Source organism: Euleptes europaea, chromosome 4, assembly GCF_029931775.1.
Source record: "Euleptes europaea isolate rEulEur1 chromosome 4, rEulEur1.hap1, whole genome shotgun sequence".
Taxonomy (NCBI): Eukaryota; Metazoa; Chordata; class Lepidosauria; order Squamata; family Sphaerodactylidae; genus Euleptes; species Euleptes europaea.
In genome coordinates, this window is record NC_079315.1 from 71,843,548 (window position 1) to 71,858,124 (window position 14,577).

General features: G+C 49.7%; 1 protein-coding gene across 2 annotated transcripts in view; it reads right to left on the bottom strand.

The window, feature by feature from the left end:
- CAMK4 (calcium/calmodulin dependent protein kinase IV) overlaps positions 1-14,577 on the bottom strand; it is a 131,571-nt gene that overhangs the window by 86,441 nt on the left and 30,553 nt on the right. The window lies entirely within an intron of this gene.

Sequence of the window (14,577 nt, forward strand, 5' to 3'; positions counted from 1 at the left end):
GCACTGCACACTTTCATTCGGTCTTTGAAGAATAGCTTTTGTAACACACCAGAATTTAAAAACATCATACAACCATTTGTAAGCCTATCCAGCACATATGTTAGAAATGATTTACAGGGATACAATTCTATTACATTTAACATTTATGGGTCTAAACCAGGGGTGTCAAACATGCAGCCCGTGGGCCAGATCCAGCCCCCGGAAGGCTTTTATCCGGCCCCCGGAGGCGAAGCACCTAGTCTTCCTTTCACCCCCTCCCCTGGCATTTTCTGGGCTTCCCAGAGCCTATGTGTGGCTGGGAAAGGAGTGGAGAAGGCTTCTGCCGGGTTGGGCCGGGCTGCAGGGAGGGAGGCTTTGCTGCGGCCGCACTGGGCCACGGGGCAGCTGGCACAGTTGGGGGGTAGGGAGGGAAGTTTTGCCGTGGCCATGCTGGGCCATGGGGCAGCTGGCGGGGGTGGGGGGGAGATTTCTTTCTTTCTCTTTCTCTCTTTCTCTCTTCCCAGAGCTGTGAATGGGCAAAACAGAACTTTCTAAAAACCCAAAAAAACACCCCAGGATTGCAGAAAAACGTGAGCTCTAAAAAAAAAAAAAGTAGCAGGTAAAAAAACCCCAAAATGATAAAGGTAGCACCTGTACTTTTAAGAAACAGAGTCTCTTGGTGACTACTGCTAAGCAACCATAGAATTCCAGGCTTGGTTTCTCTGAGTAAAAGTTGGGGTGGAAGGGTCCTTGCAGGTTCCCCCTTGTATATTTGTCCCGCGCCCAGGCTAGCCCCAGGCGCGGGACTGCCCGGCGGCGCACTTACCGGGCAGGAGGAGGCGAAGCCGGATGGGGAGAAGGGGGCAGGGCCGACAGTGCCACAGCCCGCGGGAGCCCCGGGAGAACTGCTGGCCTGGCCAGGAGGGCTGGGGCCGAGCGACTCGGCAACGCCACCCGGTATTGGCAGGGTTTGTGGCAACTCTGCCGGCCCAGGCGCTGGGGCGAAGTCCCCCAGCAGAGGAGGAGCCTGGCGGGGAAGGGCCGGAGGGGCGAAGGGATGGGAGCGGGAGCGGCAGAGCACGAGCCGCCGATCAGCTGGGGCGGGGCCGCAGCCCTCCTGAGGGGAAGGGCGGATGGACGGAGCTGCCAGGGGCTGATTGGTGGAGCCCCTGTCAGACAGGAGGGGAGGTGGGAAAGGGGTGGAACCCCGGAGGGCCTGGCTGGCTATATTATGGGGAGGGGGTGGAAGGCCAGGGAGGAAGCGGTGCCGGGCGTCCCTGGAGCTGGTGTGGCTCAGAGGAGCAGGAACGGACTGTGGGCTGAAGAGGAGGAAAGGAAATCCTCTCAGGAGGCCCATTCTGAGGCCAAAGGAAGCCCTCTCCAAGTCAAGCCGGCCAGGCCGCGGGGCTAAGAGGCGGGGCCCGAGGGGACGGATCCTCACAATACTGTAATAGCAAAGTTTGGCCCCAACTGTGGATATCTAAATCCACGGATTAGGGCCACAAAAGAAAAAAACAGATAGTTCTGCAAACTTGGAGGACTCCTCAGGTTTGTAGAAAAATCTGAAAATTTAAAAAAATACTTTGGGGGGTTTAAATCCCCCCCCCAAATAAAGTACCATTGTATGCACTTATCTCCTCCTCCTCCTCTTCTGTCAGGACACAGTGATGATGATAACATGGTGATGGGGAGAAGGATTGGTGTGCCGGTAGTGCTGGGAGCCATGCAGGTCTCACCAACATTGTTGTCATCATGGTGTGTGTGGTGGGTAGCAAGCCTTGTCGGCACTTGGTGAATCCAGAAACCACATGGGGCTTGCTGGCATTGTCAGCAACAGTGTGGAGGGAGAAAAGCTGTGAGGGTCTCTGTCTTTGTGTCTCTGCTTTCCATCACCTGCGGTGTTATCAGTGAACTCGTAAAAGCAGTTCACACCTTCTGGTCTCAGGCGCCAGGCCTGATGGCCCATGTATCTTCCCCCCCGCTGTTCTTCCTGCCAGTACTCCCTCAGGCCGGTGCGGCCTTGGAAGTGTGATAGCCGCACCAGACTTCCTGGGATCCGTCTGATGTTTTGTATTATGCCAAGCTTGTAACTTCCCATAACAATAAGTGTGAACCCCAGTGCCCCAGTGCCCTGGAGTCAATATATTCTGTAAACCCGTATAGCCCCTCACTTGCAACTTTCTACCTGTGCCTGTCTCATCTCCTGAAGGCTTCAATAAATCTATTGTTTCTGTATCAACGTCTGAGCAACTGATTTGGAGAAGCAAACTCAGAGAGGGGGATCTCTCACATTAAGTTGCAAGTCCTTGCCTCTCGGACTGCAGCTGTACCGCTTTGGACAGAATGTCAGCCGACGAGGACACCACCCCTAACCCCGATGCCCCCAAGGAACCGGACGAGCCGGAGAAGCCGGACCCGAAGGAGGAGGGAGCCAAGCCAAAGAAACCGAAGGGTCGCGCCCCCGACCAAGATCGGGACGGACGTCCACGGGGGCTTACTTATTGGCTGGACTCTCCCAAGGGCTGGTCGCTCTCGCGAACTGCGGCGAAGGATCGCCGGTTGGCCTTCCCCAGCACGGGACTCGAAGGGGACCCGGCCCGCAAAGAGGCCCTCATGGAGGAAGAACGAAAGCAGTGGCAGGAAGACCGCCGGGCTATGCAGGAGCAGATGGAGATCATGCAACGCGTAATGGGTGAGATGGCCACGACCCTAGATGCGCTGAAGTTGCAACCTCCAGCCGGTGCTCCCCCAGACGGGGCGCCGGTAGTTCCGCCCGCAACCCCTGCCCCCCCGGCCCGTCGGGACCTGAAAGTCACGTATGACGGGTCGGGAGACCAGTTGACCTTTTTTATGGTCCAAGTAGACATTTTTATGCGGGAACAAGGCCGAACCTTCGTTTCTGAGGAGTCCCGGGTGCAGTACGTGGCTTCCTTACTGCAAGGGGAGGCGGCTGCCTGGATGGTGTTGCAGTATGAACTCCGCTCGCCGGTGCTGCGAACCCTGGACGAGTTCATGGTAGCACTCCGAAACCGTTTTGAGGACCCGACTCTGGGTGAGCGGGCTAAAGCCTCCCTGATGCAACTGCGCCAAGGGACTAAGTCGGTGGCGCAGTATGCAAGTGAGTTCCAGTCACTGGCTAGCCGAATTCTGGACTGGAGTGAGGCTACCTTGGTACAATGTTTCAGGGAGGGTCTCAACCCAGACCTCCAACATTGGGCCTTCATGCAAGGGAACCCCCCGGATGTGGAAGGTTGGGTTCGCCATGCTGCTGACATCGAGAATCGCAAACAACTCCTGAACTTGTCCAAGCAACGGATTGGGCGAGACCCCAGGCCCCGAGGTGACCGTGGCCGGGAACTCCGGCAAGGGGGTGGCGGGGGTCTCTCGGCCGCGGAACGCCGCAAGCGGTTCGAGGCCGGCGTCTGCCTGATCTGCGGGGGAAAGGGTCACTTTGCATCGCAATGCCCCTCTCGCTCAGGCCGTCCGACCCCCCCCCGCCAAACCCAGGCCGAGCCGACGAAACCGGCCGCCGACAGCCAGCCTCGCCGCAGAAGTGGACCACTGAGCCGGCGCTCCGACGCACCCTCCGCTCTCCACGCGCGCCCCCAGGATGGGGCATCCGACTCTACGGTCCCATCGGGGTCCCGGATTACAAATACCGCCTTTGATTCGGACGGCTCCCCGGAAGCCACCACCCCGTCCCCCTCTTCCAGCGAGGAGGAAGAGTGGGAACAGCCGGCAAAAAACGCCGTCGGTCTGCTGTAGAGGGGGCTCCGCAGCAGACCGTCCCTATCGTTGTGCAAGGAGCTCCACCGATGGTAAGCGCCCAAGAGGACAATGTATTTGTGCGTGTTCATCTGTCCCTACCCAAAGGGGGTCCCCCGTTAGAGGTCCCCGCGTTGGTCGACTCGGGGTGTGCCCGCACCATGATAAATGAGGAAACTGCCAAGAAGTTGGGTGTCCGGCGCAAGCGGCTTCCGGGACCCCTCCGTTTTTCCCAAATGGACGGGAGTGACTTTAAACGGGGCCCTGTGACCCACAGAACTGCAGCCGTGATTATGTCCGTGGGGGAACATTGGGAACGGTTGTATTTCACCATCGCCCCTATTGTAACCCCTGTGGTGTTAGGGATGAACTGGTTAAGGGGACACAATCCCTCCATTGATTGGGTTAAACGGGTGCTTTCCTTCCCCGAAAACCCCTGCGGGTTGCATGACAAGGAACGGGTACTCAGAACTCCAGCCGCCGCACTGGTAGGGTCCCCCGCCCCAGTCTCTCCTCAATTACCCTCTGAGTACTCGCAGTTTACTGATGTTTTCGATGTTAGAGAGTGCGACGAACTGCCTCCCCACAGAGAAACGGACTGTGCCATCGAGATTGTAGGGGAAGGCAAACTGTCTAAGGGAAAGGTTTACCCCATGAGCCCTAGTGAAAAGACTGTATTGCGAGACTATCTGGATGTCAATCTGGCGAGGGGTTTCATACGCCCCTCCAAGGCTCCTTATTCAGCCCCAGCTTTCTTTGTAAAGAAAAAGACGGGAGATTTAAGACTGTGTATTGACTTTCGCAGACTGAACGCAGTCACCCAGTCTAATGCTTACCCCCTCCCTCTTATTCCTGACCTTCTAGCACAATTAAAGGAGGGCCGAATCTTCACCAAACTGGACTTGGTAGAAGCCTACCACCGCATTCGCATCAAAGAAGGAGACGAACCCAAAACGGCCTTTTCCAGTTGTTTTGGGATGTTTGAGTACCTGGTCATGCTGTTCGGACTTTCGGGGGCTCCGAGTGTCTTTATGCAATTAATTAATGAAGTTTTGCATGATTTACTGTTTCGGGGGGTGGTGGTATTTCTCGATGACATTCTTATTTACTCTGAGACCATGGAAGAACATGTGCGCCTAGTGCGAGAAGTGCTCCAGCGGCTGCGGGAGCACAAACTGTATGCTAAGGTGTCCAAGTGTGAATTCCACCAACCTTCTATTACATTTCTGGGGTACGTGATTTCCCACCAAGGGTTGGAAATGGACCCCGCCAAGGTCCAGGCGGTGCGGGACTGGGAAACCCCCACTACCCGCCGCCAACTTCAACAGTTTTTGGGGTTTGCCAACTTTTACCGGAATTTCATTCCCAACTTTGCCCAAGTTGCGCTTCCCCTCACTGCCCTGTTGCGTACCAAGGACAGGGGGGCTAGCGCCGCGCTCCCCTCAGCCCGTCTACAATGGTCCCCCCAGTGCCAGCAAGCTTTTGAACGTTTAAAGCTACTTTTTTCATCCGAACCCGTTTTGGCTCACCCGGATTGCACCAAGCCCTTTGTGGTGCAGGTGGATGCCTCGGATGTAGCCATGGGCGGGGCCCTATTGCAGAGGGATGAGGGGGGACGGTTGAGGCCATGCGCCTACTTCTCCAAGAAGTTTTCCCAGTCCGAAATCAACTGGGCCATTTGGGAGAAGGAGGCAGCAGCGGTCAAACATGCCCTTACCATATGGAGACACTTCTTAGAGGGGGCCGAGCTGCCGTTCGAAGTGTGCACAGATCACAAGAATCTTGAGGCTCTCAAGGGAGCTAGAAAACTCAATGCCAAACAAATTCGGTGGGCCCAATTTTTTGCAAAATTCCGGTTCACCCTCAAACATGTCCCTGGCAAAGAAAATGCCCTAGCTGATGCTTTGTCACGACTTCCCCAGTATCGCAATGATTTCGATCGCCCCGTCGACTCCCTGTTCACTCCCGAACAGCGAGGGGAAGTCCCTGGCTTGGCCGTCACCACCCGATCCCAAGCCCGCCAACCGGAGACCCCCCCTACGCTCAAAGGTATCCCGGAAGCATTCCAACAGCGACTCCGGGACGCCTCCTTACAGGAGGAGGAGCACCATCTCCTCCCCACTGGCTTGGAACGAACCAACACTTGGTGGGTGCAAGGGGGGAAACTATATGTCCCATCTTCCCTTCGCAAAGAAGTATTGGGACTTGTACATGGGGCCAGGCTAGCGGGTCATTTTGGTTTCATAAAAACGCTTCACCTGGTTCGAAGGCAATTCTGGTGGCCCGGTATGAGATCTGATGTAGAGTTGTATGTGCGCAGCTGCCCCACCTGCGCCACAGCCAAGAAACGGATGGGAAAACCCCCGGGGCTTCTCAAACCGCTTGAGAACCCCTCCCGTCCCTGGGAAGTCATCGCCATGGATTTTATCACCGACCTACCTCCAAGTCGGGGGAAAACGGTTCTCTGGGTTATCACAGACCTCTTTTCCAAACAGGTTCATTTCGTTCCATGTGCAGGTCTTCCTTCGGCCCAGGGCTTAGCTAAACTGTTCATCACGCACGTCCTCAGGCTACACTCGATCCCGAGGAAGGTCCTCTCCGACCGGGGGGTCCAGTTTGTTGCCAAATTCTGGCGGGCTTTCCTAAAGTTAATGGGAGTGGAGGAACAGGGCCTTTCTTCCGCCTATCACCCCCAAACGGATGGTCAAACGGAACGAGTAAATGCGGTAGTAGAATGTTATTTGCGTTGCTATGTAAATTTCCACCAGGACGACTGGGTCGACCTGCTGCCATTTGCCGAATATGCGTACAACAATGCGCCTCATTCCTCTACCGGCTTTAGTCCCTTCCAAGTTATATACGGGACGGATTTTGGCCCTTTCGGTTCTGCCCCCGTCTCGCCAGAGCTCCAGTCTACCCCTGATCTTCAGGAGTGGATTCAGGTGGTTAAATCCACCTGGCCATGGTTGCTCAAAACTCTGGAAAGGGCAAAAAGCAAGTACAAGGAACAAGCAGACAAACACCGGTCTCCGGGATGGGAACTCAAGGTGGGGGAGCAAGTCTATCTGTCCACCAAAAACCTCCGCTCTCTTCGCCCCTGCAAAAAACTGAGCGACCGTTATGTAGGACCTTTCCCCATTACCAGAGTAATCAACGAGGTTACCGTGGAACTGAGTCTCCCTAAGACTCTCAAGGGAGTTCATCCAGTCTTCCATATAAGCCTCCTCAAACCTTATGTAGCAGCTCCCCAGTTCCACCCCCCTCCCGCTCATGAGATTCCTACCGTAGTAGGAGGGGATACCCATTTGGAAATATCCAAGGTTTTAGATTCCAAATGGAAGAAAGGGAAACTGTTTTACTTTGTTCGCTGGAAAAACCTTGGCTCCGCTCATGACGAATGGGTGGCCGCACCCCACATGGCGGCTCCTCGCTTGGTCCGAGAATTCCACCTCGCTTATCCCGATAAGCCTCGTCCTCTCGGAGGGGGGCCTTAAGGGGGGCAGAATGTGAGGGTCTCTGTCTTTGTGTCTCTGCTTTCCATCACCTGCGGTGTTATCAGTGAACTCGTAAAAGCAGTTCACACCTTCTGGTCTCAGGCGCCAGGCCTGATGGCCCATGTATCTTCCCCCCCGCTGTTCTTCCTGCCAGTACTCCCTCAGGCCGGTGCGGCCTTGGAAGTGTGATAGCCGCACCAGACTTCCTGGGATCCGTCTGATGTTTTGTATTATGCCAAGCTTGTAACTTCCCATAACAATAAGTGTGAACCCCAGTGCCCCAGTGCCCTGGAGTCAATATATTCTGTAAACCCGTATAGCCCCTCACTTGCAACTTTCTACCTGTGCCTGTCTCATCTCCTGAAGGCTTCAATAAATCTATTGTTTCTGTATCAACGTCTGAGCAACTGATTTGGAGAAGCAAACTCAGAGAGGGGGATCTCTCACAAAAGCCTTGGAGGTCAGGAAGCCACATGGCTCTTGGCCTCTGATGCTGGTGTTGTGGGAGGGAGGAGAAGCTTGAAGACAGGGAACCACATGGCTCTCAGACACCAATGCCAATGTTGGGGGTGGAAATGGTGGTCAGAAGCCGTGTGGCTCTCAGACTCCCATGCCAGTGTGTGTGTGGAGGCAGACACCTCAGAGATCAGGAGCTGCATGGCTCTTGGCCTCTGATGTCACTGTTTTTTTTGGGGGGGTAGAAGCCTTGAAGGTCGGGAGCCATGCGACTCTTGCAGCCCATTCCTGAGCTGCCGGCGTGCAGGGACGGCGGGGAAGAGGAGCAGCTGCACCTCCTCCTAAACCGTTTCCCATATGCCGCCAGGACAAAAAAATCCTTTGTTTTCACTGGGGCTAAAAGTCCCGGGAAGGCCCCCCCACGCTGGTGCCGCAAGTCACCACCATGGTCTGTGCCACAGGGAGACTGCGCCGGTGGAGGGGCGAGATGTAGCTCTGTGGTGCTCGGGTGCCGACGGAAGTGCCCTCACCGCCAGCGTAAGTGCGTCTTGTCCCATGATAAGATGCACTTACGCTGGTGGCGAGGTCACGCCACCTCCTAAGGGGATTCGCCCCCCCTCAGGAATGTACGGTTGGCCTCCAATGCCAGTGTCAGAGACCTTGAGGTCAATTTTTGGGGAAACCTTAGTGGACCCCATAGGGGGGAGAGAAATAGGTTAGAGGGGATAAAGATCCCCCCTGCAAGTATTGCGGATCCCCACTTGTTACAATTCTAATCCCTTCACAAAAATGCATTTCTGAACATTCTGCAAAATGATAAAATGTGTGCGGGCCTTCCTGATCCACTCAAGCAGGCAGTTCCACAAGGTGGGAGCCACAATAAAACCAAAAGACTAGAGTTAGTTTTGTCTGATTTAACTAAAACTACAATATTTCTCATTTTAATCACCATATTATGTCACTTATCATTTTAGTCACAAAACATGTACTGATAATTATCCTCACTGTATTGTATCATGTCAAGCTGCCCTCAGGCATATCAACGGTATAGACAAAATTATACCCATCTATTTTAGTGCACCAAGATTTTGAATATTCTCAGTTACAAACCATTAGACATACATACATCTGTTGCCTGAAAAGCACATTATGAAACTACATCAGCTGTGATCAGAACAGGATTCTGCAATGTTACAACACAGTTTAGCCATGGGTAATTACTGTGCCCAAATGGTTTTCATAAAGTGTCAATTTGAAACTTTACTTTATTAAAGCCATCATTTACATAATACGCAACATAGCACTCAACTGTTCTAGTACTAATTCTGGTGGGGAAGACAAGGAAAGATACATTCTTTCTTCCGCAAACGGAGTTATCATAATCTTTGGGCTGCTTCACACATGACATTCTTTTTTTGCACTGACAACATTTATGAAAACTGCATGCTTACACATTTTGCTGCAATGTTCCACATTTGTAAATTACACTATATGTGACTTTCTAACCACACATACATATGGAGAAATAGTTGCATTATTTTTACACACAATGGTTAACTTCTTCTGCACAGAAATCCTCTGCATAGGAAAAGATGTTATGCAAAATAGTTTTAATTAAGCCTTTGTTGAAGATTACAGATTTTGTGTGGTTTTTCAGACTGAATAATTCAAAGAACAGAAGTTGTCAAAAAGAAATGTCTTAATCTGGATAATTACCAGCCATTAGAACCTCTTTTAATGTTGCATATGATTTCCATGACAGCACCAGCTTCCCTTAGATAAGTGATCCCATTAGCATGATGAAGAGTGACTCCAAAATGTTATTTTCTCTGGGATAGAAGAGAGATTTTGCTCCCCCATCTACATGTCAAAATAAAAGAAGTTATAACTGCACTATGAAAAAACTTAGCTTGTGACGCTGCCCATCCACTATCTTTTTGAAGGCATAAACCATAGGTATATGGAATAATCCACAAGATAGGGGGAAACAAAGTGACTTGGACATATGGAAAGCACTCCACAGAGAAAAAGGGGGAAGACAAAATCTAAAAAGTAATTCTAACCAAATAGCAGCTTGTCACCAGCTGATTCATATGGATTGTAAAACAACTGTTGGCTGGTATAGTATTGTTTGATTGCTCTCAGTGGAGAGGTCCAGGACGAAGTCTCAGAACCCTTGTGGGACAATCTAGAGTTCTCTTCTGAGTCCAAAGGGTCAGAACGAAAGACCTGTCTCAATGTGCGGGCAGCCTCTCTCGACGTTGAGGCTTTCGGCGTTGGTGTTTTCGTTCCCCGCTCTCTTGGTGACCTGGAACGCCTTCTCGGTGTCGAAGCATGTTGACGTGAGTGGGACGGATTCCCCTTATGGTACCGATCCTCCCGACGTTGTTCCAGGGAGTGTGAAGAACGGTGCCGATCAGAGCTCCACCGTGACGGGGGTTCTCAGTGAGTCACGGTGCTGAGGTGATTCTCGGCGTCGACTATTCCTTTGTCTGGGAGGTGGAGAGCGGCAGCAGGAACAGTTTCCTCTCCGGTCCCAGTACCGACGTGATCTATAGCATTCGCTACGGTGGGATTCCGCAGGACGGGACCACAAATCGGAGTCCGAATGGAAGTCGGGAATCACAATCACATCATGGTCCAAAGGGGAGCGGTATGGCTGCTCCTCACGAGGAGACCTCCTACGCTTAGGGGAGTTAGATGACCTCCGCTCTCTGGATTCCCTTCCCCAGTACGGTGCGCGACTACGCTGTCCATGAGAAGACGCTGGCGAAGGGAGAAGTGACTCGCCAGACCTGGCGGAGTGTGGGCGGCATTCACTAGAGCTGAAACGCTGAGATGAGGGGGATCGAAGAGGGTTACCCTTGAGAGAGGCCGGCGGTGAAAAAGATGTTTGCAACCTCGATCTCTCCTTCGTCCCTGCTTCCCTGTTTACAGAACTGCTCCTCGGTACTGAGTCTTCCTTGGATTCAGCAGGATGACCTGACGCCGACTTCTTCTTCGACGCCGACTTTCTGCTCAACGTCGAGTCTTTCCTCGACGTCGACGGCGATTGACGCTGGAGACTCGGTTCCTTCTGCTGACGGGGAGAACCATCGAAGGCTCCCGTAGCGGTAGGAAGATGCCGCCTCTTTGGAAGTAGAAGCGGCGTCCGCCTTCTTCTTCTTGGACGAAGATGATGAGGATTTCTTTGAGGAAATTTTGAGGACTGGAGCAAGGGATTGCTCATATAGGTGTGCCTTGAGCTTCAAGGCCCTGTCCTGGCGGGAGCGGTGGGTGAGCGAACTGCAATGTCTGCAGGACGCAGTAATATGACCCACCCCCAGGCAGTAAATACATTTGTCGTGCTCATCTAATTGGGACATCTTGAATCCGCACGAAGAACATTTTTTGAAAAGGGCCATCATACCTTCCATATGACGATGCTAGAAATGAAGAGCTCACCAGAAAAACGTCCTAACTCACATGGTGGCGAAGAAAGAACTGGAGGGACGGCCGCTCGCCCCTCCCCATCACATGACCGCTTGGGCGGGAAGAGCCTCCGACGGGGGAGGGGGAAGAGCGGACCGAATGTTCTAGAGCTTTCCAGCTGAAGTTCTCCGTGGTTGGCCTGCGCATGCGTAGTACCCCATGTGGGACTGCACAGAAGCCACACCGATGAACCAGGAGTTACTCCAGCATGAAGGAAAGGTCTTGATCTTGGTCACCTGCAACATATCCTTACACTTAAGGATCTTTTCTAGCCCCTTCATGGCTGCCTTTCTCAGTCTCAATATCTTTCAGATTTCTTGGTTGCAGCCTCCCTCTTGGTTGATGATTGAGCCAAATAATAAAATATCTCTAACAATTTCAGTTGTTCAATAGCAGATATGGAATTAATAATTATATGGGAGGAATAACCAGAATACCTATAGTATCACTATTTTATCAATGCTAAAAAGATGTTTGACTAGGTGGAGTGGAGTGAATGTCAGTAATTAAGATGATAATCTTTTTTTGGCTATTTAATTCTATCTCATATTTTTATTCCTAGAACCACATTGCTAGGATGGAAGAAATTAGTTAATAATCTCATATGGGATGGTCATAAACCCTGAGTTGGCTTAGGGAAAGGAACAGTAGGGGGAGTTACAGTACCAAATTTAATTTTGGCCTCAGAGGCACCATAATTAGCATGACTTAAAGGTTAGTTTGTCTTGGATGGATATGAAGTGGGTTGATAAAAAGTAGGCTGATATATCACTTTGACTAGGATGGCCCTTATGAACAGATAAAAAGAAGAGGAATAAAAGTGCACAATATAGGATAATATTTCATAACTTTGTGAAACATTATACAAGTAGAGACTTGATGTGAATTCTGTCACAAAGCTTTCAGGGGTGATTCCCTATATTCAGGGACTGGAATGGATTTGGTTGTTAAACATGATGGATGATAAGAGATGTCAGAGATTCCAGCATCTCCTGGGGTACAGAGAAACAGAGTATAACAACATAGAATCAACACAACTAATTAAAGAAGAAGTAGTATGAAGCATAACAAGAATTAATTATCATAATTAAAGGGTTACAGTATGATACAACATGTTAAGAGCCAACTGAAGTCTCTAAAAACTAGGTCCTGTTGAGCTATTAGAAATTACAGTGAGGAACCCAAAGTCTCTGTTAGGCCAGGGTGAGGTGTTTAATTTCATAATGAGCACTAATTCAGTACTTTTGTATTGTATATTCCCTTTAAAGAATTTTTGTAGAACAGTGACTTTCAGATCTGCAACAGTATGTCCGGGAAGATTAAAACAACACAAAGCAGCAAACACACTTCCTCTTCCTAACTCACATTGGCAGGTAAACATAACTCAATGAAAAGCCCTTGGAATGAGCATTGACTTACCAGCTCTTTTGAATGCAACTAGGGAGGTAATATATCTCACCTCTACTAGCAGTCTGCTGTAGAGCATTGGACCAGCATCTGAGAATGCCCTAAAATGAGCTGTGAATGAACAGGATGAATGAACCTCCCTGCTGGAGGGCACAAGAAGAAGTACTGGCAAGAGAAATGGAGTGCAAATACATGCTCATAAGGAAAGGTGGAGATTCCAGTATAGGGATCCTGGGCATAAAGTCCTTTAAAAGCATTTTAAATTCAAACTGGAAATAAACTGGCAAGTGATGCAGTCAAAATTATTCATGCTGCTGTGTTTTGAACTACATGATGTTTCCGGGTTAGATGGGCAGCCCCATGTAAAGTACTTTGCAGTAATCTAGCCTCAAGGTTCCTACAGCATGAATCAGTATTGCCAGATCAACTGATTCTAGGAAGGGTGATAATCTAAGATAAATTTAGTTGAAAACACATTTTAAGCAACAGTGCCAGCATGCTGGGTGCCAAAAGACGCTCTCAACACAATCCACTAAGGAAAATGTTACCCTAGCTGAAGTTGGCCATATAATTCCCTACAAATTATCAGTTTTTCTGACCAGTAACACCTCTGCCTTATCTGGATTCAGCTGCAATTAGTCTGGATTCATCTTGGGAAGAATAAAAAAGAATGTTAAAAATCATATAGAAGTGGTACCACTTCCTACAAAGACAACAGAATTTATCAATCAGATTTGCCCTATCGTTGGAAGCATACTAGAAAAAAGCTTGATTTTAAGCATCTATGGTAGTCATATCCAAAAATCTCCTGTGATACAGCAATAAATGTCATCATCTATGGAATAACTTTATATAGGAAAGAAATGAAAGAAATCTTATTAGAAATCTTCCCAGACTTAAGTATAAAAGACAGCTCATTTATCATGAATTTGCTGGCAGCAGCAAAAGCTGATGTATACTTTAACAAAAACTGTACTTGACAAAAATTCTGTACGAAGCAGAAATGGAAAAATTAACTCAGACATATCTGAATTTCTGGAAAAACTCATGACATGAATATTTCCTCATGCTTGAGCAAAAAAAGTCCATTATCACAAAACACATAATCACATTCCTTACCACGGGTGCAATAATTTAATGACAATATTTATTACTAAGATGCATGTATGTATTTGCTAATTTTCACCGACAATTTGAGTATAGTTAACTATTTGTAATTATTCTGATTATAATATACTGAATATGATCTGAAACTTTGTACACACAGGCTTTGCATGTACTGCTAATTGCTAACAACTGAGGGCAGCCATGGATATCATCTGTGCTGGCCTCCCTCCCTCCTCCCTCTGTTATTTGTCCATCTCAGTGGTCACTCTTTTAATCGAACACCATCTGCTGTTTTATTATGGTTATTTGGTTCAGTATGATTATATTTATTGGTTTTAATGTTGAGTATTATGGCTTTTATGAAACTTTTTATTCCCCCCGCCCAGAGTCTGGCTTCGGCTGGGGAGGGCAGGTTAGAAATTTGAAATATAAATAAATATATAAATAAAACACTGTTTCTGGTTAATTACTGTTCATTCAGCAAAAACGTAAATGTTGAGGAAAGGAGACCTACCTGAGATTACCCTTATTAACTCTATGTAAAAATTAAGTGTTGGTAAGTATAGGTGAGCCCTGACCTGGATGGCCCAGGCTAGCCTGATCTCGTCAGATCTCAGAAACTAAGCAGGGTCAGCCCTGGTTAGTATTTGGATGGGAGACCACCAAGGAAGTCCAGGGTTGCTGTGCAGAGGAAGGCACTGGCAAACCACCTCTGTTAGTCTCTTGCCTTGAAAACCCCAAAAGGGGTCGCCATAAGTCGGCTGCGACTTGACGGCACTTTAGACACACACACAAGTATAGGTGAACATCTAAGCACTCTTAACTTTGACAAAGGATAACTATTTACTGAGGAGGTATACTTACTGCTCTACAAGATCCTTTGGGATATTGAGGGAGT